This window comes from Notamacropus eugenii, chromosome X (genome assembly GCF_028372415.1).
Source record: "Notamacropus eugenii isolate mMacEug1 chromosome X, mMacEug1.pri_v2, whole genome shotgun sequence".
Taxonomy (NCBI): Eukaryota; Metazoa; Chordata; class Mammalia; order Diprotodontia; family Macropodidae; genus Notamacropus; species Notamacropus eugenii.
Window position 1 is genome coordinate 64911708 of NC_092879.1, and position 25417 is coordinate 64937124.

Sequence of the window (25417 nt, forward strand, 5' to 3'; positions counted from 1 at the left end):
CTAACAGCTTGGTCAGCATCCCTCCTTACCCCTGGCCCTTTGCAGTTCCTGGTGACCTCTTTGCTTTTCCTCTGTTTCTTTGGCATACACTCAGTGGCACATAGGGGTGTCATGTGTTAGTTACTAGGTCTGAGCCCTGTGGCTGTCCCTGGTACCCACCTCCTTCCCTCTCTCCTGCACCCTGTGCTCCCCTTCGTCTCTCCACTGGCCCTTTGCTCTCCAGCCTCTCCTCCTTGTCTCCTCACTGTCTGGCCCAGGTCTTTGGCTACCCAGCTCTGAATGTTCTACAGACTCCCTCCTTGCTGGTTCAGCCACCTCTGGCCCCTATGGATCGAGTGTGAGAGGCCCTTCTTGCTCTCCATGGAGCCAGGAGGCCTTCTGTCCCTGGCCTCACCTCCACCGTGGCTGTGAATACAGGGTACCTCTGTCAAGTTATTCAGGAACCAATGGGATGTTCCATTGACACCACTCCCCCCCAGAGCTCGGCCCCACATTCTGTTGGGATCTGTTGCTGGGCTGAGCATTGGGTGGGGCTCTCCCTTTCTCTCCTCTCTTCAGGCCTGTGTCTGGATTTCAGGACATTCACGACACTCAGCTGCATTCTATGTACATATTAGAATTGTCCTAGGCAGACAGGCAGTCTGTAGATAGATTTTTGGGCTGTCTCCCTGAGCTCTTCCTCAGCCCCTGACCTGTGGATGACTCAATTCAGGGGTGGAATCTGGCTGTCCATTGTGGTTTCCAGAAGAGGGACACACTTAAAGGGAATTCTGGCCCAGTTGTAGCTGTGTTTTTCTACCATTTCCCTTCCTCGGGTCTTCCAACTGTTGGTGGATGAAGGTTAGATGTCTGGAGTGTCAGCTAGAGTCCAGGCTCATTCTCTGAACTGTGAGTCATTGAGGTCTGGGTGGATACTGGCTTTACAATCCTTTCCTTCCCCATGGGGACACTTTTTGGCTACTTTGACAAGGTTCTGGCTGTGCTTCTGCTCAGGTGCACTTTCTAAGATCTGAAAACAGTTGCTGGATGGAGGCGAGGAAATCTGGCCTAGAGTGGCATGGACGTTGCCCTGCTATCAAGTCCTGTGGCATGGCTAACATTTTGTGGAAGATTCCCTTTGCCTTTAAAGGGGTCTCCATTTCAGGTGCTTCTGATCCACTTCCTGCATTCCCTCTAGACTGAAGGAGTGCCTTGGGACCAAGTGTAATCAGTGGAGACATCTCTAGGGTTAGTGGTAAGGTCCAAGAAGCTGGTTCACTGAATGTTTCTGCATGGATTTCTGGTTGTGCTTTCTGACAGTCTTCTCTCACCTGGCAGGTGATATAGGTGATTCTGGTTGGGATCCTATTTTCAGGCAGGAGGGAGGGAATATTGGAGGTCACTGGAACATCCTTTGGAAAATTTGAAGGGATCAGTTTTGTGGGCCCTATAGGCCCCCTGCTGTGATGTCCTGCTCTAAGTTGAAGGCTTTGCTTCAGATTAACCATGTGTTGTGCTATGGCATTCTCAGCAGGGAATTGGCCATTGCACTGATGCTCTCTGTCACCCAGCACATTTTGACATTAACGACAATGTCCTTGGATCAATTTCTTTGGTGTTCCTTCATAGGAACCACTTTGAAGACCTCCTGCTGTGTCTGCCGGCACCTTGGATAGCTCCTGTGTTCCCCTCACGGGGCATTCAGGCCCATAGCTTGTGTTCTTTTGAGCAAAACGTTTCCTCTGTGGTCCAGCTATGAGCTGAGACATAGCATCAGTGTCCCTTCAACCAAAGACTCTCTGGGCTCATTTTTTGACCAGTTTGTTGTTGGATTTCTTCTCGCACATTCTTCTTTTCTCCTGAGAAGTTCATTTGGGGCATTCTGGCGTAGTCCTGGGGGTCTCTCTTCTTTTCAGAGATCATTTTAGTGGATTGTTTTTGGAAGCACAAGTAGGAGCCCCTACTATGAAGAATGACTTCCCTCTTAGCCTTTTCTCTTGCAAATTCTTCTTCTCTTTGCCTGGCTCTGGATTTCAGGCCATTCTGAACCCTCTGCTGCTTTCCATGGATACACTGGATCTGTCCTGGGCTGACAGGCCATCTGTGAAAAGATTTCTGGGTTGCCTCTCTAGAGCCTGCAAGATAGGATAGAAATCTTCATTGTCATTGTGGCCTCAGTTGCCTGGCATTGTCTTACCTTTCCAGCCTCAGTCATCACTATTTTCCTTAAGGAATGGTGTGCTTCTGCCTTACTGGACAGTTCTTTCTTCTTCCTTCCACCCTGTGCCAGCCCTTTAGCCTAGACCAACGTTTTCTGAACACTTCCTTCTACCTCCAAGCCTTGGCTTAACCCAGCCAAGCCTTTGCGTCCCAGTTGCTCCTGCTTACATGATGTTTTTCCCAATCTTTCCCCAACTTCCAGCCTAGACTCAGAAATCGCACTCAGTCAGACACGCTCTCACCAGCCATCAGCTCCTCCTGCTCACAGCTCTCTGACGACTGTGTCTGGAACTCTGGTTGGTTCCCATACAAAGAAGCTTGGAAACTTCTGAACCATCTTTCAGCTTTGTCTCAATGGGATCGAGGAGACCTTACCAAAAAAAAAAAAAGTGTTTGAAAGTGATAGGATAAGCCTCCTTCAGAAAAGTTTGATTTCTTAAAAATCATTATGTATCATTAGACGGAGTATTGTGTAGTCGATAACAAGCTGGACTTGGGGAGTCAGGAGACCTGGGTGGGAATTTAGCCTCCCTTAGTAGCTGGGTCACACTGTGCCAGGTATCTAACCTGTGTGCCTGTTTCCTCCTCTGTGATGTCCCTTACCAGCTCCACACTTGTGCTCCCATGACTGGGATGTGGTTTCCATAGGACATTTTGGGGTTTCCCTCTCCCATCAAGCACACATTTGAGTTCATGTATTTTTTTCCTCTCTTTCCTTTCAAAAATTCGTATTGAAAACATTCCACCAAAAACAGAAGTCATTTATAAAGACTGGCAGAACTGAATCATTGGTGTTAGGGGGTAACCTCTGGCCAAGCCATCAGCTTGACCAGCAGTCCCCCTCCTGGGGGGTCCTTGGCTGTTCCCTGTGACCTCTTGGTTTTTCCATAGGCCCCCCCACTGGTTCTTTGGCACTCCCTCAGCAGCCTGTAGGGGTGTGATGTGTAAGCTATTAGATCTTATCCCTGTGGCTCCCCTTTGGAGAGAACCCGTTCCCTCCCCCCCCCACCCTGTGCTCCCCTCCACCTTTCCATTGCTCCTTTGCTCTCCAAGGTCCCCTCCGTGATTCACCCTGTGTGGCTCAGGTCTTTGGCTACCCACCTCTGCATGCTCTGCCCATTCCCCCTTTGTTGGGTGGGCCACCTCCTTCCCCCCAGGGATCGCATGCACAAGTCACTTCTTTCTTTCCACAGACCCAGGAGATCCTCTTTCCCCAGTCACACCTCCACCTTGGCTGTGACTGCAAGGGACCTCTGTCGCGGTATTTATGGAATCCATGGGATGTTCTGCTGGCATGCCCTCTGTCCCAGCGAGGCTCAACACTCAGCCCCACACTCTGGTCAGCGCTGTGTCTGGAGCGTCCTGCTCCTCTCACTCTTGCTCTCACTCCAGGTCTTTACCATTCGATTCGAGTCCTCTTGCCTGGCATCTCCTGGACCCAAAAGAAGAGGAAATCAAGGAGGGCGCAGCAGGCCACCCACCACAAGCACACTGGGCTGTTGAGTTGGAAGCCAGACCACGTGCAGGCTGGGAGTGTTTATGAACAGGTCGCCTTAACCTTCTGCAGCGCCAAGAGGCTGGAGGACGAGGGGGAAGTCTTCCTCCAAGAGGCAGAGGCTCAGGAGAGGAACGGTGTGCCTCTGTGTGCTGCGAGGGCCTACGAGCAAGGTGGCCTGTCCCTGACCAAGTCCGAGCAGCTGAACGCCGCCGCCCAGGCGCTGAATGACCTGGTCTATTTCTACTTGGAGAGCAGCGAGGTAGACGTCTCAGCCGCGACCTTGAGGCGCTTCAGCCAGCTGCTCCAGAGCCAGGTCCCGCACCAGAGGGTGTACCTCTACTGGTGGGCGTCCGATCTATTTCAGGTGGACAACGGCTTCCTGCCCGCCCTGGACTTCCCTGGCGCAGCCTCCAAGGCACTGGTGAGGGTCAAGCGCTACGTGGACGCTGCGATCTCCCTCCGCCAGGGAAAGCACATGGATATGGAGGTCGAGGGCTTCGCCTTGTGCCACCAGAGAGCCGAGGCGCGGTGTTTAGCCCACCTGTGTCACCTGGAATTCCCTGGCGCCTCCAACTGCGTGGAAGACTGCCGTGCTCTAATTCCGACTTTCCAAAGCAGCGACGAGGGTGTGGTGATGGAAAAATGGCTGAATTCATTTGAAGACCACGAGCAAGACAGAGTGGACCAGGTCTGCAGCTCTCGCGTCACAATGCTGATGGGACTTGACATCGAGAACCTGGGGGCCACTGTTTTCCCACCTCCACCTGCACGCACGTCCCCCTCCGACAAAGACGATCATGGAGACTCAGCAACAAGGGAGAAGGAGGAGGAGGAGGAGGAAGACGAGGAAGAAGAGGAGAAAGAGGAATGTGTTGTCTCTCTATCTATGGAATCAATGTACCATCTCTTAATCTGTGCTTCCTAGAACAATGAATTGATTTCAGCTAATTAGTTAAAAACAATAAACGTTCTGTTATACCTGTCCTGTGTGTGTATGTGTGTGCGTGTGTGTCCTCTGTGCCATCATACCTATGCTCAGCCTCTTTACTTCAAACGGGCATGGAAGCCTTTGGGTTTCTGCCCCTTCCTAGTGATCCCTGTGTACCAATCTCTCAGAGTACATCCATTCCTTCCATGGTTAAATATTTTTCCGTTACTGATTGGTGAATGCTGGCTCAAAGTGATGGGTTCCAGTAGAAAACCATCAAATAGGTTACTCTCTGCCTTCGCAGCCCGCCTTCGTCTTCTTTCCCCATGATCCTCAGGACCTGGTTCCTACGTTCATGGACATTTGACCACCCAAACTCCTTAGGGTGAGATTATAGAACACCTGAAAATTCTGAGACTTTCTTCCTCTGTTTCCCATCGTTCCCATTTTAAGACACACTGCCCAGGCCTTGAAGTGTGCAAATAACTTAGCCTTTTCCCTGGAAAATGGAAATGAACTTCATTCAATCAGCTTGAGCTGGAGGCTCAGGTGTGGGATAAGGAACAGGATCAGTTTTCAACCTGGATGAGATTTGAGTAGGTCCACCCAGTCTAATCCCTTCATTATACATAAGAGTTAGTTCTGGGGCCCAAAGAAGTTAACTTGCTCAGGAACCCACTGGGAACAGGCCACAAGGAACAGGGATAGGCAGGATGGGTCCTCTGCATCTTTCAATTCCAAAGACAATGAAGAAGTGAAATCAAGTTGGAGAGGAAATGGGACCAGACAACAGAGAGACATGTGACCAGGGAGGAATGGAACACCACGGATATGGTAATGCAAGCTTTCCCTAACCTCACACAGATGGGACAGGAGTGCGTTGTGCAGGAGAATTCTACAGCATCTTTCAGACCCATCCCTGTCCTGCTTTTCTCCCTGCACACATTTCCTTTTTCAAAAGCATTCAACAGTATTTAAATTACCAAAAGTTAATTGGAGCCAGATTGAGGAAGGTCCAACAGAGTAATTATCTAAATTCCTTGACACATCTGAAATTCCCAAGGGAGGTTGGAAAGAAGGTAGGACTTGAAGCTTCACTTAGGAAACACTTGCTAGTAATTAGAAATATCCCAGAGTGGAATGTATCGTCTCAAGACAAAATGGGTTCCCAGGCTGAGGAACTCTGGCACCAAAGACCAGCTGACTTCTTGCTGGTTTCCTGCAATGGAGGTCCTTGTCCAGGAGTTGGACTGAAATGGCCTCGGAATGCCCCTGCACCTGTCTAATTCTGTTCCCACTTGTAGCCCGTTAGACATGCAGACTGTTTGCAAAACTTGGAGACAACTCATGGAACTCCCCTGGACATCTCTAGAGTGTTCCCTGCATGACACGATACGACTATATGTATGATCCCTAAAATAAAATTGCCTCCAGGGTTGTGTTGGCTCTCATGTTAATGTGAATTCGTGAAAAACCTTTTCTATTCCTTCCCAAAAGAACACTGAAAGTACAACGAGTTCCCATCAATATGACCGCCCCTCCACTAACAGACAAATTTTGATTCCTTCCGTGGAGGGTGGTTCTCTTGAGCTTGCTTTGAGTATCCTGGACCCCTCTGGCAGCTTGGTGAAGACTCAGAACACTTTCAGAAAAATATCCTTCAATGCAGAAAACAGACAGGATTACAAGGGGAACTAATTATGTTGAAATAAAGATGTATTTTTTTTTCTCCAGGAAATGTAATGGATGCCCTGAAATGCATCAGAATGATGCTGCCCTAGGAAATACTGTGCTGCAAGGCAAACAAGGTCATAAAGACAGATTTCCTTAGTGCTGCTTTCATGTTCATTTCCAGTCACAGATGTTATTATGGTGTGGTTGTGCATGTCCCTGTAGAATGCTCACCAGAAGCATTCTCATCCATCTTTCCTTCTGTCCCCTCTCTCCAGCCCTGCCAGGGTACAGCAGTGCTTTAAAGACCTATGAGTCAACGTCACTGTTTAATGAATTAATTTACTGAGAGAAGCATAATAAGCTTTCAAAGTGAGTGTTTCCTGGACAGTGTTTTTCTTTTCTTTCTGTGCTTTGGATCTGTGATGTCATTGATGTGGAGAACTCTCAGGATGAAAACTGACTCCACAAATGAACCTCACTCAGCCGGACTTCAGGAGCTTCTTCGTGACAGACTTGGCTGTTCGAGGTGGGACTTCCCAACCAGACCTGAGGTGACTTTTCCAATTGCCAGGCTGACCCCTCTATCTACCACTCCATTTTCCTTTAGTCTCTTCCTTATAGCATGTATTTGAAATGAAACAAAATACAGCATCTGTGCCAAAATGAGCCTTTATGCCCTCAGTTGCTCTTGGCTCATTTTAAGATAGTGACCTGGGAAAAGAAACCACAAAGTAGAAAAATGTGATGTTTTATTACAGGGATGAAACTGGATCTCGGGAAAACCTGTTCTCCATGTTGAATTTTGTCACTCTTTCCCAATTTTGTCTCCATTTTTATGATTTAATGGGGACAAGATGCATGGGTTGCTAATTTCAACGAGTATGCTGGAAACATGTCATTCGTAATACCATTTCATGGAATGTAGAATTCCATGGCAAAGAAATTCCAGGCTTGACAGTTATGAAAAGAAAGCTAACAGTTTAAAAGAAAGTCACTGCGATTTTCATTGAACTTCTACTACCAGTCATGACTGAGCAAACAATCAGGGCCACAAGGGGATCTTTGAACAGGTTTGAGGGGGACAATTCTGAGGTCTGTGGCAGGGCCCTCTGCTGTGAATGCCTGCTCCAAGATAAGGGCTTTCTTTCAAATTCCTCCTCTTTTCTTGTATGGCATTCCTTGCGGGGAATTGGCTCTTCCACAGATGGTCTCTCTCACCCAGGGGATTTTCTCAGTACTCACACTGACCTTCGATCATTTTCAGTCGTGTTCCTTCAAAGGAGCTCCTTGGAGGACCTCCTGCTTTCTCTGTTCCTGTGTTCCCTTTCCTGGACATTGAGGCCCAGTGCTTGTGTTCAGGTGAGCAGGACACTTGCTCTGATCACTTGCCCTGATGAAGCACCAGTGTCCCTCCATCCAAAGTCTCTCTGGGGTCATTTTGTTTAACCCATGAGTTCCTGAGTTTATTTGTTTTTGAATATTCTTCTCTTTTTCATGAGAGACTTCATCTGGGGGATCCTGGCCTAGTAATGAGGTCCCTCTTGAACCAGACCCTCTCTGTCTCCATATCCCTCTTCTGTCTGTCTCTCCAGTCATTGTTCATGGATCACTATAGTGTGTTGGTGCTGGAACCAGTGGTGGGACTCCCTGCTGTGACACATGACTTCCCTCTTTGCCTTTTCTGTTGCAGATTCCTCTTCTATTTGCTTGGGTCTGGATAATAAGCCATTCAGGCCCCTCTGCTGCTTCCCATACATACACTGGAACTGGCCAGGGCCCACAGTCTGTCTATGAATAGATTTCTTGGGTGTCTGCTGCAGGCCATCCTCACTCCCATCTCCATTGTTAGTGATTGAATTCTGGGTGGATTCTGGCTGCCCCTTCCCTTTTCCTGACCAAGGACACACTTGAAGGGTACCTTGGGAAGGTCCTGTGTACACTTTTCCTCCATAATACTTTTCAAAGTTTGGGGACTATTCCTAAATGGATGTGAGGGAATCTTGTCAAAAGAGTTGCCTAGATCCTCCTGCTGTGAAGGCTGGTGGCTTGGATGGGATATTTGGATAATTCTCATTCTGTTTCCCTGAGTCTCCATTTCAGGTGCTGCTGGCCCACTTCCTGTTTTCCCTCTAGACTGAAGGAATGCCTTGGGAACACGTGTAGTCAGTGGTGTCATTTCCAGGGGCGTGAGTAATGCCCAGGTAGCTGATTCACTGACTGCTTCTGCATGGGCTTTCTTTAGTCTTTCTGACTGTCTTTCGCTGGGCAGCTGATTTACTGGACTGTGTCTGAGATCCTATTGTTAGTCATGACTGAGGGAATATTTAAGGTTACAAGCACTTCTTTGGACAGATTTGAAGGGATGTCTTCTGCTGTCCTTGGAAAGACCCCCTGCTGTGTCTGCGTGCTCCAAGTTGGGGACTTTGCTTCACAATCATCCTGCCTTGTTCTATGGCACACTTAGCAGGGAATTGGCCCCACCAGTGATGCACCTCCTCATCCAGGAGGCTTTTCCCAGGACCCAGAATGTCCCCGGCTCCATTTCTGAGGGGTTCCCTCACCATCACCTCTTGCCAGCTCTGTCTCTCATGTGTCCGCTTCCGTGTGTATGTGCCCATTTGTCTGTTGGTGTGTCTCCATCTGTCTGTGGTCCCCATCTGTCTGTGTATCACCATCTATCTCTTGGTGTGTCCCAATCTGTCTCTGTGTCCCCATTTGTCTGTCCATGGGCCCTCATCTGTTGTGTGTCCCCACCTGTCTGTGTCTCAGTTGTCTGTTTTTGTTTCCCAGTCTGTCTGTCTGTGTGTCCACATCTGTCTGTCCATATATCCCCATTTGTGTTTCCCAGTCTGTCTGGCCATGTGTCACCCTGTGTCAGTGTCTCCCCATCTGTCTGTGTGTCTCCCTTTGTCTCTCCTTCTTTCCAATTTTTCCTGCATCCCCTACCTGTTTGTCCATGTTTCCTCACCTGCCCTTGTGTCCTCATCTGTCTGTTTGTCCCCATCTCTCTGTCCGTGTGTCCCCTTGTGTCTGTATGTGCCTTCCCCTCGCTAGGTGTGTCCACATCTCTCTGTGTTTCTCCTGTCTGTCCGTGTGTACCCTCTCTGTCTCCATATCCCTCTTCTGTCTGTCCATGTTTCCCCAGCTGTCTGTGTTTTCCTATTTGTCTGTGTGTCCCCATGTGTTTGTGCACGTGTCCGCATCAGTCTGTGTGTCTCCATCTGCCTGTATGTCTTCTATCTTGCCTTGTGTCCCCATTTGTCTGTCCGTGTATGCCCATCTATTCGTCCATGTTTCCCCATCTCTCTGTCCATGTGTCCCTATGTGTCTGTCTGTGTGTTACTCTCGCTATATCTTTCCCCATCTGTCTGGGTTTTGCAGTCTGACTATCCATGAGTCCCCTTCTGTCTCTACGTGCCCATCTGTCTGTCTGTGACTCCTTCTCTCTGTGTGTCCCCATCTGTCCTTGTGTCCGTATCTCTCTGTGTCCCTAGCTGTCTGTGTGTGTCCCCATCTCTCTCTGTTTCCCCATCTGTTCGTGTGTCCCCATCTGTCCAGTAGTCCCCATCCATCCGTGTGTCTCTTATGTCTCCATGTGTACCCATCTATCTGTGTTTCCCCACCTGTATTTCCGTGTACCCCATCTGTCTGTCTGTGTGTCCCCATCTGTCCGTGGTTCTCCTAACTGTCCCTGTGTCCCCCTATCTCCGTGCCCTTATTGCTCTATGCATCTCTTATCTCCCTGTGTGTCCTCATCTGCCTGTTTGTCCCCAGCTGTCTGTCCATATATCCCCATTTGTATGTCTCTGTGTCTCCATCTGTCTGGGTTTTGCAATCTGACTCTCCGTGTGTCCCGTTCTGACTGTAAGTCCCCATCTGCCTGTCCGTGTGTCTAAAATCTGTCTATGTTTCTCCATCTGCATAGGTGTCCCCATATGTCTGTCTGTGACTCCTTCTCTCTGTGTGTCCCCATCTGTCTGTGTGTCTCTTATAGGTCCATGTGACCCCGTCTCTCTGTGTCCCTAGCTGTCTGTCTGTGCGTCCCCATCTGTCTGTGCGTGTGTCCCCATGTGTCTGTGTGTCCCCATGTGTCTGTCTGTGTGTCCTCTCTGTGTGTCCCCATTTCTCCGTCCATGTGTCGCCATGTGTCTGTCTCTGTGTCCCCATCTGTCCGTGTGTCCCCATGTGTCTATCTGTGTGTCCCCATCTGTCTGTGTATCCCCATTTGTCCATGCGTTTCCTATTTCTCTGTGTATGCATGTCCTCCACCTGTCTCTGCATATGTACCCATGTATACATGTGTCCCCATCTGTCTGTGTGTCCCCATGTGTCTGTCCCTGTATCCCAATCTGTCTGTCCTCATCTGTCTATATGTTCTCAAATGTGTGTCCAAGTGTCCCATATTTCTCTGTATATTCCTCATCTTTTTGTCCACGTTTCCCTACCCGACCAGGTATCCCCGTCTTTCCTTGTATCCCCATGTGTCTGTCCGTGTGTCCCCATTTGTCCGTGTGTTTCATATCTGTCTTTGTGTCCCCATCTGTCTTTGTCCCCATGTGTCTGGGTATGTGTCTCCTCTTTATCAGTGTGGCCCCTTCTGTCTGTGTTTCCCCATCTGTCCGTCTGTGTGTCTCCTATCAGTCCATGTGTCCCCATCTGTCTACCTATGTGTCCCCATCTGTCCCTCACCAGTCTCTTGGAGCACCAGCTGCTGTTGTTGCTGGCACCTTGGATGGTTCCTGCCTTTTCCATTTCAGGACACTGAGGCCCGTTGCTTGTGTTCTTTTCAGCATGACCTTAAGCTACAGTCCCTCTCTAGGCACTGGCATGGGACCAGAGTCCCTGCATCCAAAATCTCTCTTGTCCAATTTCTTGTAAATTGTTCCCCGGTTGAGTTTCTTTCTTGCACATTCTTCTCTTCTTTCCCTGAGGAGTTCATTTGGGGGATTGTGGCCTAGTTCTTGGGATCCCTCTTGGCAAAGTGGTTATCTACCCCCGAGTTCATGGATCATTTTAGGGGGTTGCTACTGACACCTCATTTGGGACCCAATGCTGTGAATTATTCCTGAGGTGAGCGTTTCTTGTGCAGATTCTTCTTCTCTTTCCTGGGTCTCGATTTCAGACCATTTTACGTACTCTGGTCATTTCCACGGTTACACTGGAAGCCTCTTGGGCCAATAGACAGTCTGTGGATAAATGTCTGGAGTGTCTGCTACAGCCCATCCTCAGCTCCCTCTATGAGGTGCTGAATTCAGGGTGGACTCTGGGTGTGCATTCCCTTTTCCTCAGTAGGGGTATACTTTGGGGGAATTCTGGACTAGTTCTACGTGTGCTTCTCTACTACTGTGCTTTCTCAGAGCTGAAAACTGTTGGTGGATCCCCTTTAAGGAATCTTGCCCAGAGTGCAAAGGTTGGCCCCACTGTGTGAGGTCTTGGAACATTCTTGGGATTGTGGTGAAATTTCCTCTACTCTCTGCCTGAGGCTAGACTTCAGCCCCTTCTGACCCCGCAGATATGCAGTTTGTGGATAAATTTCTGCTGTCTTCTCCTGAGTTCACCCATAGGCTCCCTACAGTGAAGGATTGAATTCAGCGTGGTTTTGGGCTCTCTATTCCTGTCCGTGACCAGGGGCACCCTTTGGGTGCAGTTTTGCCCAGCAATGGCTGTGCCTTTCCTCCACTGCACTTTCTAAGTTTTTCCCACTTTTGATGGATGGATGCAAGGGAATGGGGCCCAGGGGGCAATGTCAGCCCCGCTAGGGCGAAGGCCTGGGTTTTGATTGAGATTTAGTGGAAGATTCCCTTTCTCTTTCCCTGGGTTTTCATTTTTGCCACTTGTGGTCCACTTCCTGCTTTCCTTCAAGGCTGAGGGACTGCCCTGGGACCAAGTGTAGTCAGTGGAGACATTTCTAGGCTCCCTTCTAAAGCCTAAGAAGTTGGTTCAGTGAATGCTTCTGCATGGGCTTTCTTGTTCTGTTGCTGACTCTCTTTAGCTGGGCAACAGATTTAGAGGATCCTGAAGGAGATCATCTTGTCAGTAACAATGGAGGGGATGTTGAAGGTCACAAATACATCTTGTCATCGTTTTGAAGGGATCTGTTCTGTGGAGCATGGAGTGGTCTGTGCTAGAAGTAGAGTTATTTGTTTCAGACCTATCCCCTTTGGTTCTATGGCATACTCAGTAGTGACCTGGCCATGCCACAGATGCCCCCTGTAACCCAGGTGACTTTTCTGAGTATTCACAATGTCCTCAGATCAATTTCTGTGGGGTTCCCTCACCAGAGCCCCTTGGATGACCTCCTGCTGTGGCTGCTGGCACTTTGGATGGTCCCTGTGTCCCCATTACTGGGCACGGTAAGATCCCAAAGGCAATCAGGCCTTTGCTTGTGTTTAGTTGAGCAGAATGCTTCCTCTGTGGTCCACCTACAAGCTGTGACATAGAACTAGTGTCCCTGGGTCCAAAATCTCCCTTGGCCTATGCTTTTTATCCTGTATTGGACTTTTTTGGAACATTCTTGTACTTCTTGCTGAGGAGTTCATTTGGGGGATCCTGGCCTAGTACTGAGGACCCTCTTGAACCAGGGGCTGTCTACTCTCCAGTCATTGCTCATGGATCGCTTTAGTGTGTTGGTGCTGGAACCTCTGGTGAGGCTCCCTGCTGTGACATATGACTTCCCTCTTCACCTTTTGTGTTGCAGATTCCTCTTCTCTTTGCCTGGGTCTGGATAATAGGCCATTCAGGCCCCTCTGCTGCTTTCCATATACACACTGTAACTGTGCAGGGCCCACAGGCTGTCTGTGGATAGATTTCTTGAGTGTCTGCTACAGGCCATCCTCACCCCCATCCCCACTGTTAGTGATTGAATTCTGGATGGGTACTGGCTGCCCCTTCCCTTTTCCTGACCAGGGACACACTTGAAAGGTACATTGGGAAAGTCCTGTGTACACTTTTCCTCCATAATTCTTTTCAAAGTTTGGGGACTGTTGCTAATTGGATGTGAGGGAATCTTGTCAAAAGAGTTGCCTAGGTCCCCCTGCTGTGAAGGCTGGTGGCTTGGATGAGATATTTGGAAGATTCTCATTTTGTTTCCCTGAGTCTCCATTTCAGGTGCTGCTGGTCCACTTCCTGTTTTCCCTCTAGACTGAAGGAATGCCTTGGGAACACGTGTAGTCAGTGGTGTCATTTCCAGGGGCGTGAGTAATGCCCAGGTAGCTGGTTCACTGACTGCTTCTGCATGGGCTTTCTTTAGTCTTTCTGACTGTCTTTCGCTGGGCAGCTGCTTTACTGGACTGTGTCTGAGATCCTATTGTCAGTCACGACTGCAGGAATATTGAAGGTTACAAGCACTTCTTTGGACAGATTTGAAGGGATCTCTTCTGGGGTCCTTGGAAAGACCCCCTGCTGTGTCTGCGTGCTCCAAGTTGGGGACTTTGCTTCACAATCATCCTGCCTTGTTCTATGGCACACTTAGCAGGGAATTGGCCCCACCAGTGACGCACCTCCTCATCCAGGAGGCTTTTCCCAGGACCCAGAATGTCCCCGGCTCCATTTCTGAGGGGTTCCCTCACCACTGCCTCCTGGCAGCTCTGTGTGTTCATAAATGTCTCTCCGTGTGTCCCCTTCTGTCTGTATGTCCCCATTTGTCTGTTCGTGTGTCCCCATCCCTCCATGGTCCCCACCTGTCTGGGTATCCCCATCTATCTCTCCATGTGTCCCGATCTGTCTCTGTGTTGCCAATTGTCTTTCCATGCACCCTCATCTGTTGTGTGTCCCCACCTGTCTGTGTCTCAGTTGTCTTTTTTTGTTTCCCAGTCTGTCTGTCTGTGTGTCCACATCTGTCTGTACATATGTCCCCATTTGTGTTTCCCAATCTGTCTGGCCATGTGTCACCCTGTGTCAGTGTCTCCCCATCTGTCTGTGTGTCTCCCTTTGTCTCTCCTTGTTTCCACTTTTTTCCTACATCCCCTACCTGTTTGTCCATGTTACTCCACCTGCCCTTGTGTCCTCATCTGTCTGTTTGTCCCCATCTCTCTGTCCGTGTGTCCCGTTTTGTCTGTGTGTGTGTGTTCCCCTCGGTGTGTGTATCCCCATCTCTCTGTGTTTCTCCTGTCTGTCTGTGTGTACCCTCTCTGTCTACATATCCCTTTTCTGTCTGTCCATGTTTCACCAGCTGTCTGTGTTTCCCTATCTGTCCATGTGTTCCTGTGTGTTTGTGCACATGTCAGCATCGGTCTGTGTGTCTCCATTTGCCTGTGTGTCTTCTATCTTGCCGTGTGTCCCCATCTGTCTGTCCGTGTATGCCCATATTTCTGTCCATGTTTCCCCATCTCTCTGTCCGTGTGTCCCCATATGTCTGTCTGTGTGTTCCCCGCGCTTGGTGTATCCCCTTCTCTCCGTGTGTCTCCTGTGTCTCCGTATGTACCCTCTCTGTCTACATATCCCTCTTCCATCTGCCCCTGTTTCCCCAGCTGTCTGTGCCCATATCTGTCCATGTATCCCCAGTATCTGTGTGTCCCCATGTGTCTGTCTGTGTTTCCCCATCTGTCTGTGTCCCCCCATGTATTTCTCCACGTGTTCCCTTCAGTCTGTGTGTACTATATGCCTATGCGTTCCCATCTATCTTTGCATGTGTGCCCATCTGTCTGCCCATGTGTCGCCATCTCTCCGTGTATTCCCCATCTGTCCATGTTTCCCCATCTGTCTCTCTGCTTGTGTCCCCATGTGTTTGTCCATGTGTCCCCATCTTCCTGTGTGTCTCCTATCTGTGCTTGTATCCCCATCTGTCTGTTCTTGTGTCCCAATCTCTCTGTCCTTGTTTTCCCCTCTGCCCTTCTGTCCCCTTCAGTTTGTCAGTGTGCCCTGTTCAGTGTGTGTGTTCGCATCTCTCTGTGTTTCCCCATATGTATCCGTAATGGCCTTGTGTCTGCTCTCTCTGTGTGTCCCACATCCATCTGTCCATGTTTCCACACCTGTCCTTGTGTCCCTGTGTCTTGGTTCATGTCTCCCCATCTGTCTGTGTGTCCCCTATCGCTCTGTGTGTCCCACTCTGTCTGTCCATGTGTCCCCATCTGTTTCTGTGTGTCCCCATCTGTCCCTGGTTCTCCTAACTCTCCATGTGTCCCCGTATCTCTGTGTCCATATCGCTCCATGTGTCTCCTTTCTGTCTATGTGTCTTCATCTGTCTGTTTGTCCCCAGCTGTCTGTCCTTGTGTCCCCATTTTTCTGTCTGTGTATCCCCGTTTGGCTGTCTGTGTTTCCCCAACTGTTGGGGTTTTGCAATCTGACTTTCCATCTGTCCCCTTCTGTCTGTAAGTGCCCTTCTCTGTGTTTGTGCCTTCTTCTCGCTGTGTGTCCCCATCTGTCCGTGTGTCTCCTATGGGTCCGTGTGTCCCCATCTCTCTGTGTCCCTAGCTGTCTGTGTGTGTTTCCCCATCTCTCTGTCTGTGTGTCCCCATCCGTCTGGTAGTCCCCATCCGTCTGGTAGTCCCCATCCGTCCGTGTGTCTCCTCTGTCTCCTTGTGTCCCCATCTGTCTGTGTTTCCCCACCTGTATTTCCGTGTGTCCCCATCTGTCCGTGGTTCTCCTAACTGTCCGTGTGTCCCCGTATGTCTGTGCTCTCATTGCTCTATGCGTCTCTTATCTGTCTGTGTGTCCTCATCTGCCTGTTTTTCCCCAGCTGTCTGTCCGTATATCCTCATTTGTACGTCTGTGTGTCTCCATCTGTCTGGGTTTTGCAATCTGACTCTCCGTGTGTCCTGTTCTGACTGTAAGTCCCCATCTCCCTGTCCATGCGTCTGAAATCTGTCTATGTTTCCCCATCTGCATGGGTGCCCCCATCTGTCTGTCGGTGACTCCTTCTCTCTGTGTGTCCCCATCTGTCCATGTGTCTCCTATAGGTCCATGTGACCCCATCTCTCTGTGTCCCCCGTCTGTCTGTCTGTGTGTCCCCATGTGTCTGTGTGTCCCCATGTGTCTGTCCGTGTGTCCCTGTCTGTCTGTCTGTGTGTCCCCATGTGTCTGTGTGTCCCCATGTGTCTGTCCATGTGTCCCCGTCTGTCTGTCTGTGTGTCCCCATGTGTCTGTGTGTCCCCATGTGTCTGTCCCTGTATCCCCATGTGTCTGTCTGTGTGTCCCCATGTGTCTGTGTGTCCCCATGTGTCTGTGTGTCCCCATGTGTCTGTCCGTGTGTCCCCGTCTGTCTGTCTGTGTGTCCCCATGTGTCTGTGTGTCCCCATGTGTCTGTCCGTGTATCCCCATCTGTCTGTCTGCGTGTCCCCATGTATCTATCTGTGCATCCCCATTTGTCTGTCTATGTATCGCCATCTGTCCATGTGTCCCCATCTATCCCTTGCTAGGGCCATTTGGAAGATCTTCTGCAGTGACTGCTGGCTCCTTAGATGGTTTCTGTACTTTTTCTTTCAGGGCACTGAGGCCCACTGCTTGTGTTCCTTTCACCATGACCCTTAGTCTGTGGTCCCTCTCAAGGTGGAGGCATAGGACCACAGTCCTTGCATTCAAAGTCTCTGTGGGCCTATTTCTTTTAAGCAATTTGTTATAGGGTTGGAATTTTTTCTTGCCCATTCCTTTCCTCATGCCCTGAGGAGGTCATTTGGCCCAGTTCCTGGGGTCCCTGTTGACAAAGGGGTTTCTATTCCTGTGTGACTGTTCACGGATCATTTTAGTGGGTTTCTACTGGCACCTCAGTTGTGGCCCCATGCTGTGAATCATTCCATAGATCTTAGAGTAATTTTGTGCAGATACGTCCTGAGTGTCAATTTCAGACCATTGTAGGTACTCTGGTCATTTCCATGTATACACTGGAACCCTCTTGGGCCAATAAGCAGTCTGTGGATAGATTTCTTGATTGTCTGCTACAGGTCATCCCCTGCACCCACTGGGTGGACTCAGGCTGTGTTTTCCCTTTTCTTGATCAGGGGCACACTTTGGGGGAATTCTGGCCTGTTACTAGCTATGCTTTTCCACAAGTGCTCTTTGTCAGGGCTGCAAATTGTAGGTGGATCCCCTTTATGGAATCTGGCCCAGAGTGCAAAAGGAGACCCCCCTGTGTGAGGGCCTGGCCCTTGGATGGGATTTTGGGAAAGACTCTTCTAGTCTCTGCCTGGGGCTAGATTTCAGCCCCTTCTGGTGCCTCTGTCCTTTCTATGTACATTGTGCAATTGTCCTCAGCACGCATGCAGTCTGTGGATAGATTTCTGCTACGTTTGCCCCAGGGCACCTACAGGCTCCCTACTATGAAGGATGGAATTCTGGCTAGATTTGTGTTGTCCATTTCTGTCCTTCACCGGGGGGACCCTTTGGATGTACTTTGGCCTAGCACTGGCTCTGCTTTTCCTCCCTTGGGTTTTCTAAGGTTTACACACTTTTGGTGGATGGATGTCATGGAATCTGGCCCAGAGTGCAATGTTGGCCCCCCTGGGGTGAAGGTTTGTGGTTTGATTGGGATTTAGTGAAAAATTCTCTTTCTCTTTCCCTGGGTTTCAATTTCTGCTACTTCTAGTCCACTTTCTGCTTTCCTTGGAGCCTGAAGGATTGGCTTGGGACCACGTGTAGTCAGTGGAGACATTTCTAGGGTCACTTCTAAAGCCCAAGTAGTTCACTGAGTGCATGGGCATTCTTGTTTTGCTTTCTGACTCTCTTTCTGGGCAGCTGATTTAGGGGATTCTGGTGGAAATCCTACTGTAAATAACGAGTAAGCAAATATTGGAGGTAGTAAATATATGTTTTCATACTTTTGAAAGGGGTCCACGAAGGGCCCCCTGCTGTGAAGGCCTGATGTATGATGAGATCTTTGCCTCAGATTCACCCTCTTTTGTTCTGTGGCATACTTAGCAGGGAATTTGCCATACCACAGATGCTCCCTGTAATCTGGGTGACCTTTCTGAGTAACCACAATGTCTCCAGATCAGTTTTTGTGGGGTTCCCTTTCCAGAGTCCCTTGGAGGACCTCCTGCTGTGACACCTGGCACCTTGGATAGTGAATGGGTCCCCCCTAAGGGGCATTCAGTCCTATTGTTTGTGTTCATTTGAGCAGAATATTTCCTCCGTGCTCCAGAGATTGACATACTCTCAGTGCCCCTGTATCCAAAGTCTCTGTGGGCCTATTGCTTCTTAACCATATTTTTCGTGGTTGCTACTCCTTCCTGCCCATTTTTCTACTCTGTGGCTGAGGAGTTCATTGTGGTAATCTGTCCTAGTTTTTTGGGTCCCTCTTGACCAAGGGTCTGTCTACTCTCTAGTGATTCTGAAGGTATCATTTTAGTGGGTTGCTCCTAGAACCTCAATTGGGCCTCCTGTGAGTCATTTCTTCCCTCTTAGCCTTTTGTGTGGCAGATTTCTGTTCTCTTTGCCTGAGTTTGGATTTCAGGTAATTCTGAATGCTCTGCTGCTCTCCATGAAAACACTGGATGTGAGCTGGGCTGACAGGCCACCTGTGCATAGATTTCTGGGTTGCCTACCAGAGCCTGCAGCATGGGATAGAAATGCTCAACTTTCCTGTCATATCACCAGTCACCTGGCATTATATTCATTTAAGGTAATTAGCTAAAAAAAAAAATAAAAGTTCTGTTATACTTATGTGTGCGTGTGTGTGTGTGTGTGTGTGTGTGTGTTTTCTCCCAACATAGTTATTCTCAGCATCTATACTCCCAACGTGCATGGAAGCCTTTGGATTCCTCCTCCTTCCCAATGACCCCTCTTTTGCATCCTCTCAGAGTAGATACCTTCCTGCCATGGTGAAAGATTTTCCTTTAATGATTGGTAGTTACCAACTCAGATGGGTTCCACTACAAAACCATCACTTAGGCACACTCTGCTTTCCCACGCACCCCACTTCCTTTCCCAATGATCATCAGGACCTACTTCCTACATTCATAGACCTATGACTGCCCAAACTCCTCAGGATCAGATTATAGAACTCCTAAAAATTCTGAGACTTTCTTCATGCCTGCCCCATGGTTACCATTCTAAGACCTACTGCTCAGACCTTGAAGTCTGCAAATGACTTAGCCTTTTCCCTGGAAAATGGAAATGAACTTCATTCAATCAGATTGAGCTTCAGGCTCAAGTGTGGGATAAGGAACAGGATCAGCTGTCAGCCTGGAGGGGACTTGAGCTGTTCCACCCACTCTTAATTCCCTCATTTTACCTAGGAGGTAGCCCTGGGGCCCAAAGAAGTTAACTTGCTCAGGAACCCACTGGGGACAGGTCATAGGGAACAGGGACAGGCAGGATGGGCCCTCTGGGTCTTCGGATTCCAAATACAATGAAGCAGCGAAACCAAGGTGATGAGGATATGGGAGCAGACAAGAGAGAAAGACATGTGACCAGGGAGGCATGGAACACTACTCAAGGTAATATAAGCTTTCCCTAACTTCACCCAGAGGAGACAGAAGTGCCTGTGCAGAAGATATCTGTAGCATCTTTCAGACGCAGCCCTGTCCTGTTCTTCTCTCTGTACACATGGACTTTCTGGTTGAGCGTTCTGAAACTTCTTTTCACTTGGCAGCCGTTTCATGGGGTTCTGCTTTGAGAACCTATTGTCAGTAACAACTGGAGGAATATTGAAGTTCACCAGGATATCTTTCCATAGTTTTGGCAGAATCTGTTCTGTAGTCTATTGAAGGGCCCTCTGCTGTGACTGCCTGCTCTCCATGGAGGGTTTTGCTTCAGATTCATTCTCTTTTGTTCTACTGCAACTTGAGGGGAATTGACCATTGTAAACATCCTCACTCCCTCTAACCCAGGAGAAATTTCTGAGGAACCACAAGGCCCCCGGATCAATTTCTATGGGGTTCCCTCAGAAAAGCCCCTCTGAGGACCTCCTGCTATGACTGCTGGCACCTTGGATGTTTCCTGTGTCCTCCTTACTGGGCAATCAGGCTCACTGCTTATATATACTTGAGCAGAACACTTCCATGGTGCTTCATCTATAGGCCCTGACATAGGATCAGTGGCCCTGCATCCAAAGACTCTCTGGACCTATTTTTTTAACCACTTTGTTCCTGGGTTGGGTTTGCTTTTGAACATTCTTCTCTGTTTTGCAGAGGAGGTTATTTGGGGTATGCTGACCTAGTAGTCAGGTCCCTCTTAGACCAGGGGCTGTCTGTTCGCCAGTCATTGTGCATGGATCACACAGTGGGTTGCTAGGGGGACGGGGGTGCTAGGGTAGGACCCCCTGCTGTGAATCATCACTTCCCTCTTATCTTTTTGTATTGAAGATTCCTCTTCTGTTTGCCTGGGTCTGGATTTCAGGTCATTCTGAATGCTCTGCTGCTTTCCATGTATACACTGGATCTGTCCTGGGCTGACTGGCCATGTGTGGATAGATTTCTGGGGTGCCTCCCTAGAACCTGCAGCACAGGATAGAAATGCTTAGCTTTGCTTTTGTGGCCTCTGTAGCCTGCCTTTATACTATCTTTCCAGCCTAAAGCCCCACTCTTCTCCTTCAGGGATTATGTGCTTCTGCCTTACTGCGCAGTTCTTTGTTCTTCCTGCCATCCTGTGCCTGCCCTTGGTTTTTGACCAATATTCCCTGAAAGCTTCCTTCTTCCTTCAAGCCTTGACTTGACCCAGCCAAGCCTTTCTGGCCCAGGCGCTACCATTTGTGTGATTCCTTTCCCAATCTTTTCCCCAACTTCCAGCCCAGACACAGAAATCTGTCTCAGGTAGACATCCCTCTCCCATAATCAGCTCCTCTTGCTCATGGCTCTCTGAGTCCTTTGCCTGGAATTCAGATTAAATCCCATCCAAAGAAGCTTGGGAGATTCTGAACCATCTTTCAGGTTTTTCTCAATGGGATCTGGTAGGCCTTAGCAAAACAACAAAGTTTAAAAGTTGTTGGATATACCTCCTACAGGAAAGTTTGCTTTATTAAAAATCATTATATATCATCACAGTGCAGTGGACAAAATTCTGGACTTGTGGAACCAGGGGACCTGGGTGTGAATTGGGCCTCCCTTAGTAGCTGTGTCACCCTGGGCAAGTCATTTAACCTCTGTGCCTGCATTTTCTCCTGTGAGGAGTTTAATGGCCTGTGCTGTCCCTTCCCAGCTCCACACCTGTGATCCTAGGACTGTGATGCTGTTTCCACAGGGCATTTGGGGGCTTCCCTCCCCCAAGCACACCCTTGAGTCATTTTTTTCCTCTCTCTTTTTTAAAACAATTAATGTTTAAAAATTTCCCTGCCATTTAAAAGCCATTTATGAAGGCTGGCAGAGCTGAGCCAGTGGTGATAGAGGGTAGTGCCTGGCCAGGCTAACAGCTTGGCCAGCAGACTCCCTCCCGCATGACCTTTTGTGGTCCCTGGTGACCTCTTTGCTGTTGCAAAGGACCGCGGTCCTGGTTCACTGGCATGCCCTCACCACCCCATAGGGGTGTGATGTGTTATTCATACACTTACTGAACATTTGTGCCCCTCTGGTATACCATAGAGTATGCACATCTGAAGCTGTCCATTGCAAGAGAATCATCTAAGCGGGACCCTTGTAACAAAAAAGGACAGAGAACAATTAAATATGAAAGCAGATTCTTCTCTAGTTATGTAGAATCTTAAGGCAACTTGGATACGCATCTCTCAGCAAAAGTGCTGTTTAGGGAACTTCATTTAAAGTATAGTAAAAATGCTGATCCTGATTAGCCCTTAAGTGTACATTTCATTGTACAGAAAGCTACATTGTAACACTCTCTCGACATTCACAGAGCAGCTGTCAATTACCTTGTAGTCTTTGTGCAGACTGAAGAAGTGGTGTATTATTTGCAGAAAGCGCTCTTGCCCAAGGCTTTTGAGCTTTACCATAGCTATTCTAACATGCCCAGTGATTGGTAATTAGAAATGTTACTTTCACTGAAAGGGTCCTGAGATTTCAATTACTTTTAACCAACATGGGCACATTAAACTTTCTTTTGGGTTTATCAGCTGTTTCTCTTGTGCACAGGTAATAAGTGAATTAAAAATGATTTCTGAGCCACTAGTTTCCAAAGAGTTTTGGTAGTCCTATAAGAATAGGTGAGCATTCCGCTTTTCAGAAGCTCAGAGAGGAGACATTTTGGAGGAAAACTGCCTCCAAATTGGACCAGGATTGTACCTGGTAACCAAGCATCTGTATGAATTGAAATGGATATTGGGTAATGTAGAAATTTACAGAGAAAAGATAAAGAACTGTTCCAACTATGCAGTAAGCCCGTTGGGCTTCTCTTTCTACAGCCTTTCTTCTAGAGAAATCCTATGTGGCTAATTCTCAGACTGTTGGGTGGTACATTCCTCTAGGAGCAATTCAAAGATGACCTAGAACTTAGCCATGTATTTGATTGCCTGGTCCAGTATTCACTTAGGTCAGTTTGTTTCCCTTGTGTACAGTTTTAAAAAACTGAAAGGTGTTCAAGTAACATGAGTGCAGACCGATATTTCAAGGGAAATACTGAATTTCAGTTCTGTTACTTCTGTAACTGCGTGCCTCAGACATGGTTGTGGAGGCCATATTGCCCCCCTAATCTGTTCAGACACTGTTCCTTGGCAAGAATAATGTGCAGTACACAGGCACAAGGAGTGTAAGTTGAGTTCCCATGATATTCACGTCTGCTCTTTCTGCCTTGTTCCTCAATCTGGTTAAGTGCCAATTTCGGTACTAGTCAATGGGAAAGGTGGTGTTCAGTTGTGGGAAAGCGTCATAGCCAATTGGATAATTTATTATCGAGAAAATTACAATAAATCTCTAGCTTTTATACTTAAAAAAACAAATCATTCTATATCATGAGAGGGAGTATAGTGTAGTGTATAAAATTCTGGATTTGGGGAGTCAGGGGACCTGTGTTTGAATTGAGCCTCCCTTGGTAGCTGTGTCACCCTGGGCAAGTCACCTCTCTAAACTCTGTGCTGCAGTTTCCTCCTCTGTTGAGTTTAAGGGCCTGTGATGTCCCTTCCCAGCTCCACATTTGTGGTCCTGTGGAAACAACATCACGGTCGTAGGATCAGACCCTTGAGTCATGACTTTCCCCCCCTCTCTTTTCTTTCAGCGATTAGTATGAAAATAAATTCTCCCAAAATTTAAAAGGCTTTTATAAACACTGACAGAGCTGAATCACTGGTGATAGAGGGTAAGCCCTGGCCAGGTGAACAGCTTGGCCAGCAGCAGCTGCTCTCCCGGTTACAAGGTCTGATCCCTGTGACTCCCCTGGGACAGACCCCCTTCCCCTCCCCCCACCCTGTGTTCCCCTCTACCTCTCCATTGGCCCTTTTCTGTCCTCCCCAGTCTGGCCCTGGTCTTTAGCTACCCACCTCTGAATGCTCTACGCACTCCCTCCTTGTTAGTTCCGCCACCTCCTTGCCCACATGGATCACTTGTGAGAGCTCCTTCTTCCTCTGCACAGGTCCAGGAGGCCCTCTGTCCCCGGGCCTAGCTTGCCCTGTGGCTCTGACTAGGGGGCCCTCTGTCAGGATTCTTCTGGAATCTATGGGATGTTCCATTGGCACCCCTCCCCCACAATGCTCCACTGCACACTCTGTTCGGTTCTGTGACTGGGGTGAGCTGTGGCTCTCCCTCTCTCTCTCTCCTCATCGTTCCCCTTTGCGCCTGCTCAGCCCCGGACATGGCAGGACAACAAAGCAGGGAGGGCCTGCGGCATATGGCCAAGGCCATCCAACACACACACGTCGGGCTGTTGAGATGGAAGCCAGACTATGGCAAGGCTGCTAGCGAATATGCACAGGCTGCCTTAGCCTTCTGCAGAGCTAAGAGGGTGGAGAAGGCCACAGAAGCCTTCCTCAAGGAAGCCGAGTCCCACGAGAAAAACCAAGTGCCCCTCCGTGCCGCCATGGCCTACGAGCAAGCCGGCCTGTACCTGAGCACGTCCGACCACGTGGAGGATGCCGCTGAAGCCGTGAAGCAGGCTATCTCCTGGTACCTGGAGTGTGGAGAGGTAGACATCGCAGCCTGGACCTTAAGGCGCTTCAGCCACCTGCTGGAGAGCCACATCCCGCACCACGTGGTGTATCTCTACCAGCAGGCATCCCAGCTCCTTGAAGGGGATGACCGTTTCCTGCTGGCCCTGGACTTCACTGGCCGAGCCTCCAAGGTGCTGGTGAGGCACAAGAACTACAGGGACGCTGCGATGTCCCTAGGCCAGGAGAAACACTTGTGTATGAAGGTAGCGTGCTTCTCTTTGGGCCGCCAGAGAGCCCTGTTGGAGTGTCTAGCCCATCTGTGTGACCTGGATTTCCCTGCAGCCTCCAAGTGCCTGAAGGAAACTTGTGTCTGTTTTCCAACTTTCCCATTCAGCGGCGAGTATGGTTTGTTGGTAACTTTGATGACTTGCTATCAAGACCGGGACCAAGATGCAGTGGACCTGATCTGCGGCTGTCCTCTCTTCCGTCACCTCGACAACGAGTACAAGAAGATGATGAAAATGCTGAAGGTACCTGACGTCGAGGACTTGTGATTCCTTCAACAATGAACTGATTAAAGCTAGTTAGTTAAAAAAATAAAAGCTAGTTAGTTAAAAAAAATAAAAGTTCTACTATACCTGCCATGTGTGTTAGCGTGCTTTCTCCCATCATACCTATTCTCAGCCTCTTTCCTTGAAACGTGCATGGAAGCCTTTGGCTTCCTCTGCTTTCCCACTGTCCATCCTGTCCCGTCCTTCCAGAGTAGATGCGTTCCTTCCATGATTAAATATTTTCCCTTGACGGATTGGTAATTCCCTGCTCAAAGTGATGGGTTCCAGTGGAAAGCCATCAATTAGGTTACTCTCTGCTTTCCCACCCCCATTCCCCTCTTTGTCCCCTTTCCCCATGATCCTCAGGACCTACTTCCTACATTCGTAGACATTTGGCTGCCCAGACCCCTCAGGATGAGATTTTAGAACACCGAAAACTGCTGAGACTTTCTTCCTGCCTCTCCCACGCTTACCCTTCTAAGACATTCTGCCAGAACTTGAAGTCTACACATGACTTAGCCTTTTCCCTGGAAAATGGAACTGGACTTCATTCAGTCAGCTTGCGCTTGAGGCTCAGGTGTGGGGTAAGGAACAGGATCAGTTGTCAATCTGTATGGGACTTGAGCAGGTCCACCCAGTCTGCTCCCCCCATTTTACATAGGAGGTAG

At 48.9% G+C, this 25417-nt stretch overlaps 2 long non-coding RNA genes across 2 annotated transcripts in view; both read right to left on the reverse strand.

Moving 5' to 3' along the window:
• LOC140516438 (uncharacterized) overlaps positions 1–25417 on the reverse strand; it is a 247288-nt gene that overhangs the window by 216766 nt on the left and 5105 nt on the right. The window lies entirely within an intron of this gene.
• Positions 19652–23753, reverse strand: LOC140515530 (uncharacterized). The gene is made up of 4 exons (XR_011971070.1): positions 23593–23753; positions 23175–23257; positions 21718–21799; positions 19652–20668 (listed from the first exon to the last, which is right to left on the reverse strand). It is a non-coding gene; the product is annotated as an uncharacterized lncRNA (long non-coding RNA).